A 14437-nucleotide genomic window follows, 5' to 3' on the forward strand; every position below is an offset into this window, starting at 1 on the left:
CCAGTCACCCCCATCACTCAGAAAATTACAGGAGTTTTAAGAGAGCTCTGTGTCAGGACCCGAAGGCAGAGACCAAATGTTTTTGTGTGTGTCACACATATGTATATTTTTGTACATGTATATTTGAGGCCCTCCCTCCACATAGATATGATGTTGCATACTCTACACACTTCTTTCCTTCTCTTTTTTGTGTGGAATCATATGTTTTAGATATCATTTCATAGCGCCCACAGAAATCTTTCTCATTCCTTTTTATAGCCACATAGCACTCCATCATATAGATGTATCCTGCCTTCTCTTATAGACATTGGGTGGTTTCTCATCTTTTGTGTGCAGTGAGTAGCTTCATGCCTATGTCTGCTCATATTTTTGCCAGAGTGTTCTGAGAAAGAGTCGCATAAGTTGGATTACTGGGGCACAAAATAAACTCCTATGTAATTTTACTGAACAAATTTCCCTCCATATGGACTTTACCAGTTTGCATTTCCATGAGCAAGATCTGAGTGCCTGTTTCAGCACAGCCTTGCCAAGAGTGTGTTGTCAAACCTTTGAATTTTGTTAATATGGGAGATGAGAAATTGTATGTCAGGATCAGTTTAATAATCTATTATTACAAATGAGATTGAGCCTCTTTTCATATGATTAGAAGACACCTGCATTTCCTTTTCTTGTCAACCATCTTCCCAAAGTTCTAGTGCATTTTTCTGAGGTTGTTGGTATTTCTATTCTGTATTTCCTAGGTCTGCCCATTCAAAGGGTCTAGAAACAAATGAGCACCGCCTAGACCCAGAGCGTGGCTTTCAAAGACCATTTCCCACTGGGAAATAAAGGCTCTTTAAAGGAAATGGCTGCTTCCAACTCTGGGATAAAAAATACAAGGTATAAAATAAGCCTGGAACATCTTGTCAGATGAGCTAGTAAGGAAGTTATCAAAGAGATTGATGTCAAAAGTGTTCAGGAGCCAAAGTAAAGAGGAGGCACGGGTCAAACAGAAGACAATCAGAGCCTCTAAAAATTCAACGGATCAAAACACATAAAATAAATTAAATGCCCAAGTCCACAGTGGCACTCAAAATATTATTTGGTGATTGTTGCGAAGCGTTAGGAAACAAATTCATTTGGAAACCTTGAAAATAAAAGTAAAGAATCAGCTATGTATGTTGTCTTTCCAGTACCTCTACTTAGGGAAGTGAGGTATATGAGAGGAAGTGTTCTGTATAGAGGTATTCCAGCATTGGAATGAAATGACAAATTTGGAATATCACTGATTTTCAGAGCCTAATGGAATAATGGATCTATTATTCATTAACAGCAGCTGATGACAAGAGGGGCAACCAGTCATTACGAGCCTGCTTAGTTGAAAAAGACAATACGATTCATGAAGTAGTCTGGCCAAACAAACAAATAAACAAAACCAAACACAAAGCAAATTGAACCTCTAGACCCAACTATAGGAGTTGGCAAAGGAAAATGTTAAATACACCATGAAGAATGCAATCAGCCAGATCTAGCCAGCACTAATACACTTTCTGCAATGACAGATATATTTGCAATGTCCAGTACAGCAGCTGTTAGTCAACATTTTGTGCAGACCAATCTGTAAACCAAGAGTGAGCTTTTTCTTGCTCCAGAGCTGCTCTTAGGAAACTCTCCATGAGGTAATGGGTGTGGACTGATGCAGGGGCAGCAATGCAGCAGGAGCAGGTGTCGAAGGAGGAGCAGGTGTCGACCAGGTGTGAGCCACCTGCTTACACATCTTGTTTATGCCTTCTAGACCCGCTTCAGTCTGACCTCACATAGACCACCACCCTCTGACCATGGACTGATGCTGCATGTGACTGACCTCATGCCTTGGCTGATCAGAGAGCACCCAGTTCGTAGGCTTACTTGATTTCCCATAGTCAAACATTCAGCTTTTATCAGGCCTTAGTAGCAAACCAGAAACCTTTCCTGGAAAGAAGAACAATTAAAAGCATAAGAGGGCATGGCTTTGCTCCAAAACCGTAACCATCCATGCTATGATGTTCCTACTGTGGCCACCCTGGAGGCTCCGTCTGGTACTTTTACTTAGCAAAGAATATTCAAGTGTTATGACAAAAGGACCAAGTGGCAGGATGGCTTATACCACAGCCTGGGTTTGCTGCATAGTGTTTTATTGCTGGGAGAGCCCACTCAAAACTGACTTCTTTACAGCCAGTGGGTTGGAGTAGCACACTCAGATATGGTATAGTTTTGCCTTCAAAATCCAAAGAAGCTAAAACTATAAAACTCTTAAGAGAAACCGTAGACACACATCTTCTGGGCCTTGGATTAGGCAATGATTTCTTAGATATGACGCTTAAAGCACAGCAGCAAAAGGGGGGGGGGATGATAAATGTGACTTCATCAAAACTAAAAACTGTTGTACATGGAAAGACACTATCAAGAAAACGAAAAGACCACGCACAGAATGGGAGAAAATATTTGCAATCATTTATCTGGGAAAGGTCTAGTATTCAGGATATAAAAAGAACTATTACAATTCAACAATAAAAGAACGATAAAAAGACAATTTAAAAGTGGACAGAGGAGGGGAGCCTGAATGGCTTAGTCGAGTTGAGCGTCTGACTTCAGGTCACAATCTCGCAGTTTGTGGGTTCGGGCCCTGCGTCAGGCTCCGTGCTGACAGCTCAAAGCCTGGAGCCTGCTTCAGATTCTGTGTCTCCCTCTCTCTCTGCCCCTCCTGCGCTCGGGCTCTGTCTCTCAAAAATGAATAAACATTAAAAAATTTTTAAATGGACAGAGGATATGAACAGAAATTTCTCCAAAGATATCCAAATCTCCAATAAGCACATGAGTCATTAGAGAGAGGCGAATCAAAACCATAAAGAGATACCACTTCTCACCCACTAGGATGGCTGTGATAAAAAGACAGACAAGGCAAATGTTGGTGAGAATGTGGGGAAGCTGGAATGTACATTTGGGGAGGAAATGTAAAACGGTGTAGCCACTTTCAAAAGCAGCCTGGCAGTTCCTCAAAACCTGAGTTACCATAGGACCTAACAGTTGCATTCCTAGATATATACTCAACAGAACTGAAAACCTATGTTCCGGCAAATACTTATACATAAATGTTCATAGCAGCATTATTCATAACGGCCAAAAAATGGAAACAACATAAACGTCTGTCAAGTGATGAGCGGATGAACCAAATGTGGCTTCTCCACACAACATAACGTCATTTGATCATAAAAAGGAAGAAAGTCCTGATAATTGTGACGCCACGGATGAGCCTTGGGCACAGGCGAAGTGAAAGAAGCCAGGCATAAAAGACCACATATTGTAGAATTCTGTTCATAAATGTCCAGAATAGCAAATCCACAGATACAGAAAGTAGATCAGTGGTTGCCAGGCACTGGCAGGGAGGGAGGGAGGGGAGATGGGGAGTGATTGCCAAGGGGCTTGGGAGTTTCTTTCTGGGGTGATGTTCTGAAATCTGGGGTGATGTTGATGTTCTGAAATCAGAGAGTGGTGATGGTTGCGCCCTCTGTGAATGCAGTAAAAACCACTCGGTTGTAGTTCATACGTCTTTAGTCTGAAAACAGTTCTTCAGTCTTTGTCTTTCATGACAGTGACGCTTTTCGAGAATACGGGCCAGTTATTTTGTAAAATGTCCCACAATCTGAGTTTATCTGAAGTTTCTTCAGGATTAGATTCCGATTATGCATTTGGGAGGAAATGGTGTCTCTGTCTCAGGGAGGCACCTGATGTGTTTTCCCGATGTCGGTTTGTCCCGATACTGGTGACATTAACTTGGGTCACTTGATACAGTTGGTGTGTGCCACACTTTGCCATGGTCACTTTGCTCTTCTCCACTTTATAATCACTATATAATTTGTGAGGAGAACTCTGATACTATGTAAATAACCTATTCTTCCTCAAACTTTCACTCACTAGTTTTAGCATCCATTCACGGTCTTTAAAATGATTTGTTTCTACTCAGACTAGAGGCTGTTTAAATATATTATTGTCTGATTCCTAACGCCAATTCCTCTCCAAAAAGACTTCCTCGGAAAGTCCTGATTCTCTAACTATATATATCTCCTGATCACAAGAGAAGCATCCAGGCTGAGAAAAAGTTTGACACAGAGAATTAAAAAGCAGCAGGATGCTTTCTCTTTTCGGTTCTCTTTTGTTTTCAAATGTGAGCTCTGTGTCTAGACGTGGAAATAAACACACGATTGTTCACTGTAATTATATCTATTGTTTGTGGGGCTGAATCAGGCTGGTGGGGGAGGACTGACTAATGAAGGTTAACACCATTTCTTCCTTCCCACTCTGGTGCAGATTAGAGCAAATACAGCTTTGCAAACATAAAATTATGTGTTCGATGTCTTTATTAAGGCCGTCATTTGACTTCCTACTATTATGGTCTTGGCGATAGTTGGGTGCAGATTTATGGTGAAGCTAGTGCCTCAGGAGGCATTCTGGAAAATAAAACGTTACAGGAGCTAGTGATGGGGCTCCTCTGATCTCTCAGCAGCTTCCTAGCCACCTTAACATCTGTCCTCCAAGCCTCAGTTTCCTCATCTGAAAAATGGGAGTGTGGGTAATAACAAGACCCTGCTGATTGTTTAGCCGATTAAATGAGAGAACACATGTGAACCACTTAGTACAGGATTGGCATCTCGTAAGCACTCTGTCACATTTGGTCTTATTATCATTATTATTGAGCAGTCTTAACTGGGAGGGAGGGGGATGCTTGCTGGGACAATGTTTTTAGGAGGAAGATGTTGCCAGGCTGAGCGCTTAAGCCTAAAATCTTAACACCACTGCCCAGTATTTATATCCATATAGCTTCATTCCTTTGGGCTTTGAGGGCCTTCATAGCTCCACATGTTGCCAATTAAAAGGCAAAAGCCTGAGGATACGTTCACCCTCCTGCCCTGCCTTAGACAGCAGGGCCCTGGGAAGGAAAGAGGCATAGGCAGCAGAACGCCAGTTCTAGAAACAGTGGCACCAAAATGCCTGGGTTGACGTCTCACCTCCCTTGGGGTGCCCGGGTGGCTCAGTCGGTTGAACATCAGGTCTTGAGATTTCAGCTCAGGTCATTCTCTCTTGGTTGGTGAGTCGGGAGCCCCACATCGGGCTTTCTGCTGTCAGTGCAGAGTCCTCTTGGGATCCCCTGTCCCTCTCTCTCTCTCTCTGTCTCTCTCTCTCTCTCTCTGCCCCTCCCTCTCCCTCTCTCTCTCTCTCTCTCAAAAATGAATAAGCATTTATAAATAATAATAATAATAATAATAATAATAAAAGAAAAAATGAAATAAATCTCACCTCCCAGGAGCCAGTGGTGTCAGTTTCATTATTTATATTACTCTGGTGCTTCAGCTTCTCCCTTTGTTGTTGTTGTTATTGTTGTTGCTGTTGAAAGCAATATTAATTACAGCATTTTTATATGTTGCCCTGGGGGAACTTTTGAAAGACAACAGCTTCTAGCTTTGTTAAATCCTCCAGAGCTAGAAGTGGACTCGTTTTTCCTCCCATCCAAGGATGGCAGCCGGTCTTGACTCCATGTGCACGCATGAAACGGGACTCTTACCAAAGGTAGGTGGTGTTAGTAGATATAAAATAGATCTGGGTTCACCTGGACCAAGAGGGAGAAATCCCAAGTGGCCTTGATAATAATGGCCGGTATTTTTTCTATCCCTTATTAAGTGCCAGACACAGGTTAAATACTTTACGGAATGAACTCATGACTCTCCACTAAAAGCCTTCTGACGCAGGTTGTATTCTAATCTTTGTTTTACAGATGAGATGTCTCAGGCACAGAGAGGCCACAGCTGGTAAGAGGTGGAGTGGATTCAAACTCAGGCAACTTCGCCCTTTTCATCAACAGGTTGGCTTTTAATATCCAGAAATACAAGGAGGGTAGACCCCAACATCACTAGTTAGAGCATCATAGATGGTGTTAAAAAAAAAAAAAAAAAGAGACAACAGGCCCCATGTGGCGTCACTTGTGCTAAGCCCATGTCACCAAACTGGGACCTATTACCCAAATTAGTTACAGTTTCAGCCTCTTCCAGGAGTAGAATCTTAAATCGGACAATCTGGAATTACCTGGTCGGCACTAGAGAGGCAATCAGCCTGATGCACCCCCAAGGGTCCCCCAAGGGAAGGTGACCTTGCAGCAAACAATCCACTCTTCACTAGTAACTTCCTCATCTCACCCCCTTCTGCCTATGAAAGTTTTTCGTTTCGTTCAGCTCCTTGGAGCTCCTGTTCTCTAGATGGGATGATGCCTGATGCATGAATCACTGAATAAAGCCTATTAGATCTTTAAAATGTACTCAGTGGAGGGGCGCCTGGGCAGTTCAGTCTGTTAAGCATCTGACTTCTGCTCAGGTCATGATCTCACAGTTTGTGGGTTTGAGCCCCTCGTCAGGCTCTGTGCTGACAGCTCAGAGCCTGGAGCCTGCTTCAGATTCTGTGTCTCCCTCTCTCTCTGCCCCTCCCCCACTCGAGCTCTCGCTCTCTCTCTCTCTCTCTCTCTCTCTCTCTCATTCTGTCTCAAAAATAAACATTAAAAAATTTTTTTTAATTTACTCGAAATTTCATTGTTTGGCAACAGTCAGCAGGCACTTCTGTCTTGGTTTATGGAAGCAGTAACTTCCTACAGGGTCTTGGCATCCTGGGAATTCACTGGCTGCTTATGGAGCTTGAGGAAGCTGTAGCCTCTGTGCAGGCATCACCCATCGCTGCTCTTTCTGTGAAGGCTTGTGCAAGCAGCGGGAGAACAAGCTCCTGGTGCTTTTTTTTTTTTTTTTAAGTTCACAGCTCTGAGTACATTCTCACAGATGAAAACAGATTCACCACAATTTGCTAAATCTGACGACCATAGGCAGTGGCCGTCCAGCTCTTCCACCCCATGTCCTCTCTTTTCTTCCGGCAGTTGCTGCAGAAACCTGCTGTCAGTTAAGTGTAACCTGACACTACCACCGGGTCCCTCTCGCTTTCTGTCCCAGGGCAGGTGCCTGGTCCTCCGCCATTTCACCTGCACACTCCCACAGTGTGCACACTCAGACCGTCTCTAGTTACCCGGCAACACAAATCAGATGATAATCAACACTCTCATCCACGTTCCCATATGGGCCAGTAGGAAGATTCCTTTGGGACACATAACCAGGGATAAATGTTGTGGTACAGGGTATGCATATTCTTAGTTTCACTAAGCAATGCCTGATCGCTCTCCAGAATTTCTGTATCACTCCTGCCAGCGGGGCCTGTAAGATCCTATACCCCAATTCCCACCAACACTTGGCATTATGCATCTTTCTAATTTTTGCCTAAAAGGTGTAGAGTGAAATCTCAGTGCTGTTTTACTTTATATTTCTCTAATTCCTACTGAATTTGAGCATCCCAGCATATGTCTGTTAGCCTGCTTGGTTTTGTCTCTTAGAAATTGTTTATTTTCCTGCTGGGGTTCCTCTTTTTCTTGTTGGTTTGAAAGAGTCTGTTGTACATTCTAGATATTATTCAACTATCAGTGTTAGACACTACAACTATATTCTCCCATTTTATTTTTCTGTTAATTTTTTCCATACTGTTCTTCATTGAACATAAATAATCAGTTTTTTAAGTTTATTTATTTATTTAAAATGTTTATCTATTTACTTTTGAGAGAGAGAGAGAGTACACAAGTAGTGGGTGGCAGGTAGAGACAGAGGGAGAGAGAAAATCCCGGAAGGCTTTGTTCCATCAGTGCAGAGTGGGGCTCAAACTCACAAACTATGAGATCATGATCTGAGCTGAAATCAAGAGTCGGACGCTTAATTGACTGAGCCACCCAGATGCCCCTATTTATTTATTTTTAAGAGGGAGAGAGACAGAGAGAGAGCCTGCATGAGCAGGGGAGGAGCAGAGAGAGAGAGAGAGAGACAAAGAATCCCAAGTAGGTTCTGAGCTGTCAGCACAGAGCCTGACTTGGGGCTTGAACTCACAAATGGTGAGATTATGACCTGAGCTGAAATCAAGAGTCAGATGCCCAACTGACTGAGCCACCCAGGCGCCCCTAGTTTCATCCATTTTTTTTCCTATGGCTTGTACTTCCGAGTTTCATTGAAGTCCTTCATGATACAGACTGTTTCTTACATTTATTTTAACTTTATATATCATTTTCATGTTTAGGTCTTTAATCCATATGGAGCTCACATGTGTATGTGGCATTGATGTGGCAGGCCAGGTCCGAGGACCCAGAGGGGATCCCGCAGAACCAGCCAAGAGGGTCCCTGAGGATGGAAATCAAATGCGAGCCAGCAGGAAGTGAGAGTTTATTGATGACACAGAGAGAGCAGATACAGACGGAGCATCTGAGAGACTGAGAAAGCAAATGCAGGAGAGTCTCATCTTTGCTTGGGGGTCTAGAGTTTTCACTGAAGATGGTGGTCTGGTGTATGCGTCCTCTCTGGCATCCAGGAACTGGTCGAACAAGGACCAGTGCTCAGGTGTCCTCCATAAGTCACTTATGCCTAGAGCCCGGGGGTCTTGGTGTTCAAGGTGTTTGGAGTCAGAGGTCTCGGACAACGTTCATGAGGACTCCACCCAGTCCTGTATCTATTGCTCTGGAAGGCTCCAAAGAAATCATTAACTCCTTGACCTTTACAAGGAGGACATACATGAAGACATATGTAAGGCAGGTCCTAGCAGGAATAGAGGCAGGAAAAGGAGCAAAGAAAAAAAGCTTTTTTTTTCTTCATGGAGTCCCTTCACTTTCCCTTTCTCAGTATTATGTAGGGATCCAGTCTTTTTTTCTCAAGTTTATTTATTCATCTTTAGATTGAGAGAGAAAGCGCGCTAACACAAGCAGAGGCGGGGAGAGAGAGAGAGAGAAACCCAAGCAGGCTGTGCACTGTCTGCACAGAGCCTGATGTGGGGCTGGAACGCACGAACCCTGAGGTTACTGACCTGAGCTGAAATCAAGAGTAGCCCGCTTAACTGACTGAGCCACCCAGGTGCCCCTGTAGGGATCCGGTTTAATTTCTCTCCAAAATGCAAGCCAGTTTTTCTAAGACCACTCTTTCTCCACTGCTGTGTGGTGCCTAAAGATGCCATGTTTGTCATGACTTGGCCGAGTCTTCTTGAGACTACGGATAAGCCAGAAGAAAGCCCAACTGAGATTGGAGAGAGGGAGAGATGCTACAGTTTGAGCTCCAGATATTTTTAAAGCCAGGAATCTCCTATTTTTGTTTTTGCTTGGGTCTTTGTCAATTGCAACTGAAATGATGCTCTAATATAGTTGCTATCTGGAAGTTAATTTCATATATTGCGAAGATTCAAATGATAATAATTCCAGTCAACATAATTTATTCTCACTTGTATCAATTAGTTGAATCTGTGGTTCATTTAGTTGGGATTCTTTTGTTCTCTTTGAACCTGGGGTAGAAGAATATTATACAGTCAAAAATGTGTTTTCATTCTGACATAATTGGAAAAGATTTTGAGAAACTGAGAGTGAAAAAGTTCACAGGGAAAACAGAGCGGGGGAAAAATCTTTGGGCTAGGCAAAGATTTCTTACATACAAACCGCAAAGCTTAATCCATAACAAGAAATAGGTAAGTGAGAGTACCTCAAAATTAAAACTTTTCTCTCTTTGAAAGACACTATTGAGAGAAAGAAAACACAAGCAATAGCCTATAAGAAAATATTTGCAAAACACTTATTTGATAAAGGACTTGTAGCCAATACATAAAGAACTTTCAAAACTTAATAATAAGAAAACACTCAGGGCACCTGGGTGGGTCAGTCGGTTAAGCGTCGGACTTCAGCTCAGGTCATGATCTCACCACTTGTGAGTTTGAGCCCTGTGTCAGGCTCTGTGCTGACAGTTCGGAGCCTGGAGCCTGCTTCAGATTCTGTGTTTCCCCCTCTCTCTGCCACTCCCCTGCTTGTGTTCTGTCTCTCTGTCTCAAAAATAAATAAACATTAAAAAAATTTTTTTTAAAAGAACAGAAACCCATTCTCTCACAGTTCTGGAAGCTAGAAGTCTGAAATCAAGGTACAGGCAGGTTGGTTCCTTCTCAGGGCTGTGAGGGAGAATCTGTCCCCTGTCTTTCTCCTAGTTGCTGGGCATGGCCTGCAATCCTTAGCTTTCCTTGACTTGCAGATGCATTACTCCAATCTCTGCCTTTGTCTTCACATGGCCATCTTCTACCTGTGTTCACCATCTCTGCATCTTTCCTACTCTTACTTACACCCTAATCAAGTATGGCCTCATCTTAACTTTGCAGATTATATCTACAAAGACTTTATTTCCAAATAGGGTCACCTTCACAGGAATGTGAATGGGGTTACAATTTCACATATCTTTTTGGAGGACACAATTCAATCCATAATATATGTGAGCTAGAATATTCATAGAAGTATTATTTGTAAAAGTGTAGAACTAAAAACTATTCAACTGTTCATCAATAGTCAAACAAGTAAATAAATCATGGTATATTCATACAATGGAATACCATAAAGTAATGAAAATTCACAGCCTACAACTACAGACAACAAAATGGGTGAATTTCACAAGCATGATGCTGAGGAAAATAAATGAAAGACAAACAGTATATACTGTATGATTCTATTTGTATAAAACACAAAACCAGGCAAAACTATTCAGTGAGAAGTTAGGAGAATGGGTACACATGGGGGAGTTAGTGACTGGAAGGGAATGTGAGGAAGGTTTTCTGGGGTGCTGGAAATCTTGGTTCTGGGTACACATGGGGGAGCTAGTGACTGGAAGGGAATGTGAGGAAGGTTTTCTGGGGTGCTGGAAATCTTGGTTCTTGATCTGGTTGTTGGTTATGTGGGTGAGTTTAGTTTGTGAAAATTCACTAGACTCTACACTTATAATACATGCCCTCCTATGTCTGTTATACTTTGGATTAAAAGATTTTTTTAAGTCATGGTTATGACATGAGGTTTCTCTAATATATCTAGATTTAATTTCTACACTAAGACCGTTGTGTTTTTTTTTTTTTCCAAAGAAGCCATCAGGATTGTTAATAAGTCTACCAGGAATCAAGTGACAAATATTTATTGGCATTAACTACGCTTACTTTGTTGACTTTGAAGATTACTAAGAATTCAAAGGGGGAAGTAAAACTTTTACAATTACTATTTATTTTTTGATCAGATAATTCAGACACATGGTACCCAATTCAAATGGTCAAAAGGGCATTAAATAACTTTAAAAGTATCCTGGGTTCTTTAGCAATAACAACCATTCTGGTTGAGGTGAAGTCTAGGAAACTACAAGTACTACAATGGGCATAAACTTGGCTCACAAGAAAATAACTCTTTCTCACAAGAATTCTTAAAATTTTTTTTTTCAACGTTTATTTATTTTTGGGATAGAGAGAGACAGAGCATGAACGGGGGAGGGGCAGAGAGAGAGGGAGACACAGAATCGGAAACAGGCTCCAGGCTCTGAGCCATCAGCCCAGAGCCTGATGCGGGGCTCGAACTCCCGGACCGCGAGATCGTGACCTGGCTGAAGTCGGACGCTTAACCGACTGCGCCACCCAGGCGCCCCTCTCACAAGAATTCTTAAGAGTCCTTTAGAGATTAAGAAAGGCCCAGGCTATCATTTTTTTGAGGAGATATACACATATATATTTTTTTAAATGCCCAAACAGGGTAACAAATATTGTATGATATATTTTATAATGTATTTTATGTTTTTGCACTTAACCAATTTAATAATTCTAACACAAAATAATCCCAAACAATGTAATGGTGCAATTCACTATAGATAATGCAACAAGTCCTAACGTAGGTTTTTCCAATGATGAAGGTACTATTCTGGGCACATTAGAGACACATTAGAGAACAGAACAGACAAAAATCTCTGCCCTCATAGAGCTTGCCTTCTAGGTGGGAGGAGATAGACAATAAACAGCTAATTCTACGGTATGGTAGAGGTGAAAAGTTTCCATGAGCAAAAACGTAGAGTGAGATAAAAATATTTGGGGGAGGGTGGGGTGGAACTATAATTTTAATGGGGTGGGCAGGTTAGGCCTCCTTGGGAAGGTGACAGTTGGGTGAAATCTTGAAGAAGAAAAGGACTGAGCCATACGGATATCTGGGGAGAAATCACTTCAGGTAGAGGGCACAGATGTTGCAAAGGCCCTAACATGTAACCACACTGGTATGTTTTAGGAATAGCAAAGACAAATGTCTAGAGAGACATGTGTGCAAGGGAGAGTATTAGGAGATGAAGTAAAGAAGTACAGGGGGGCCCAGATGATACAAAGCCTCTTGGGCACCATTAGCTTTCATTCAGAGAAATGGGAAGTCATTGGAGGAATTGGACTTTAACATGACTTTAACATGATCCCTCTGGCTGCCATGATGAGAACTAACCTTAAAAGGCAAGAATGAAAGTAGTGAGACTGGAAAAGAGCCTAATTAAATAATCCATGTGAGAGTTTATGGGGGTTTAGGTCAGGATGATAGCATAAGTGGTAAGAAATGGTTGTACTTGAACATACTCTGAATGCAGAGCCAGCAGGATTTGATGACAGAATGGATAGGAGTGGAGGCTGTATGAGAGAAAGACAAGCGTCAAGGAAGATGCCAAACCAAAGACTAAGAGGTGAAAGATGGAAGGCTGGGTAGGTTTGGAATAGAAGGTAAGGAGCTAAGTTTGAATTTGATAAGACTGAAATGTATATCAGTCTTAAATACAGATGTCCTGTGGGTGGTTGGGCACAAAGTTCTGGAGCTCAGGGAAGAGGTCTCAGCTAGAGATACTTGGAGAGTTATTAGCATGCAGTGGTATTGAAAGCTATGAGAGTGGATGAGATTGCCATGAGAGAGTGAGTGTAGAAAAGAGGAGCAGGTCAAGGTCCAGGCCCTGGAGGCCTCTATTATTTACAAGCTAAAAGGACCGGGGAGAGAACCCCTGGACACAGGAGGCAAATCTGGGCACTGTGGAGTTACAGAAGCCAAGTGAAACAAGTGTTTCCAGGAGGTAGGAGCAAGTCCTATTTTGCCAATAGTTCAAGAAAGATAGAGTCCAATAACCATTGGACTGACAATGTGGAGGTCATTGTTGACCTTGACAAAGGCAATTTCTGGACAGTGATTGGAACAAGAATTTATCTAAAGAGGGTTTAAGAGAGAATGAGGGGAAAGGAACTGATACTATGCCCTTCTGTAAAGTGGAGCAGTGAGTTGGGACAACAGTGAAGGGGAAAGGTCCCTGAGAGGGATTTTCAAGATGGGAGAAATAACAGCATATCCATTGGGGCACCTGGGCTCTATCCCTCCCTGCCCTGAAGGCATTGTATGAACTTATATTACAGTAAAGATGAAATACTTAGGGAAACTCCACAAATTTTAGATATCCTTGATATTCTAAGTCAGAATCCAGGAAATATTATGTATTTCAAATTTCAAGTTTGTTCAGATAGCCAGATTGGGTTTGGGGGGATTTTTTTTTTTTTTTTTTTTTTTTGGGCAAAAAGCCTATAAAACTGTAACCATGAGTCCTTGCTTCAAAATTAGGACCAGTTCTGCATTTTTCTGAGGATTTATGGGGAAAGACTAATTTCAGTTTAAAGTAATTATTTTAAAAGCATACGTTCTTGGGACACCTGGGGTTAAGCATCCGACTTTGGCTCAGGCAATAATCTCTTTGTCCGTGAGTTCCAGCCCCACGTCGGGCTCTGTGCTGACAGCTCAGAACCTGAAGCCTGCTTCTTCAGATTCTATGTCTCCCTCTCTCTCTGCCCCTTCCCCGCTCACTCTCTGTCTCTCAAAAATAAATAAACATTTAAAAAAATGTGAAAGCATACCTTCTTGATTAAGGCTGGCAGGGCTGTAGTCCCAGCTCCCCCATGAATTAGCTGTGTCATTTTGTCAGTTACACAATCTCTCTGGGCTTCAGTTTCCCCATTGACAAAAAAGTTAGTAATCATACTTCATCCATAGGATTACAATGAGGATTAAATAAAATAATACTTTAAAACAGAACAGTTTGGGGCGCCTGGGTGGCTCAGTCGGTTGAGCGTCCGACTTCAGCTCAGGTCACGATCTCACCGACCGTGAGTTTGAGCCCCACGTCGGGCTCTGGGCTGATGGCTCAGAGCCTGGAGCCTGCTTCCGATTCTGTGTCTCCCTCTCTCTCTGCCCCTCCCCCGTTCATGCTCTGTCTCTCTCTGTCTCAAAAATAAATGTTAAAAAAAAAAAAAAAATTAAAAAAAAAAATAGAACAGTGCCTGGATGTGGCCAATAATAAAAGTTCTTCACTCCTCGTAATCCTGTATTCCCAATGAGCGGTGAGTAAATCATGTTTTGGTGTATTTTAATTACACTGGAGAAGCCATTTAGTAAGATAAAATTTTGGCATACAAATAAATGACCTCTTAGTGGATCTGCTTAATTTTTAAAAACTGTGCTTTAAATAAA

Source organism: Lynx canadensis, chromosome C2 (assembly GCF_007474595.2).
Source record: "Lynx canadensis isolate LIC74 chromosome C2, mLynCan4.pri.v2, whole genome shotgun sequence".
NCBI classification, from domain to species: domain Eukaryota; kingdom Metazoa; phylum Chordata; class Mammalia; order Carnivora; family Felidae; genus Lynx; species Lynx canadensis.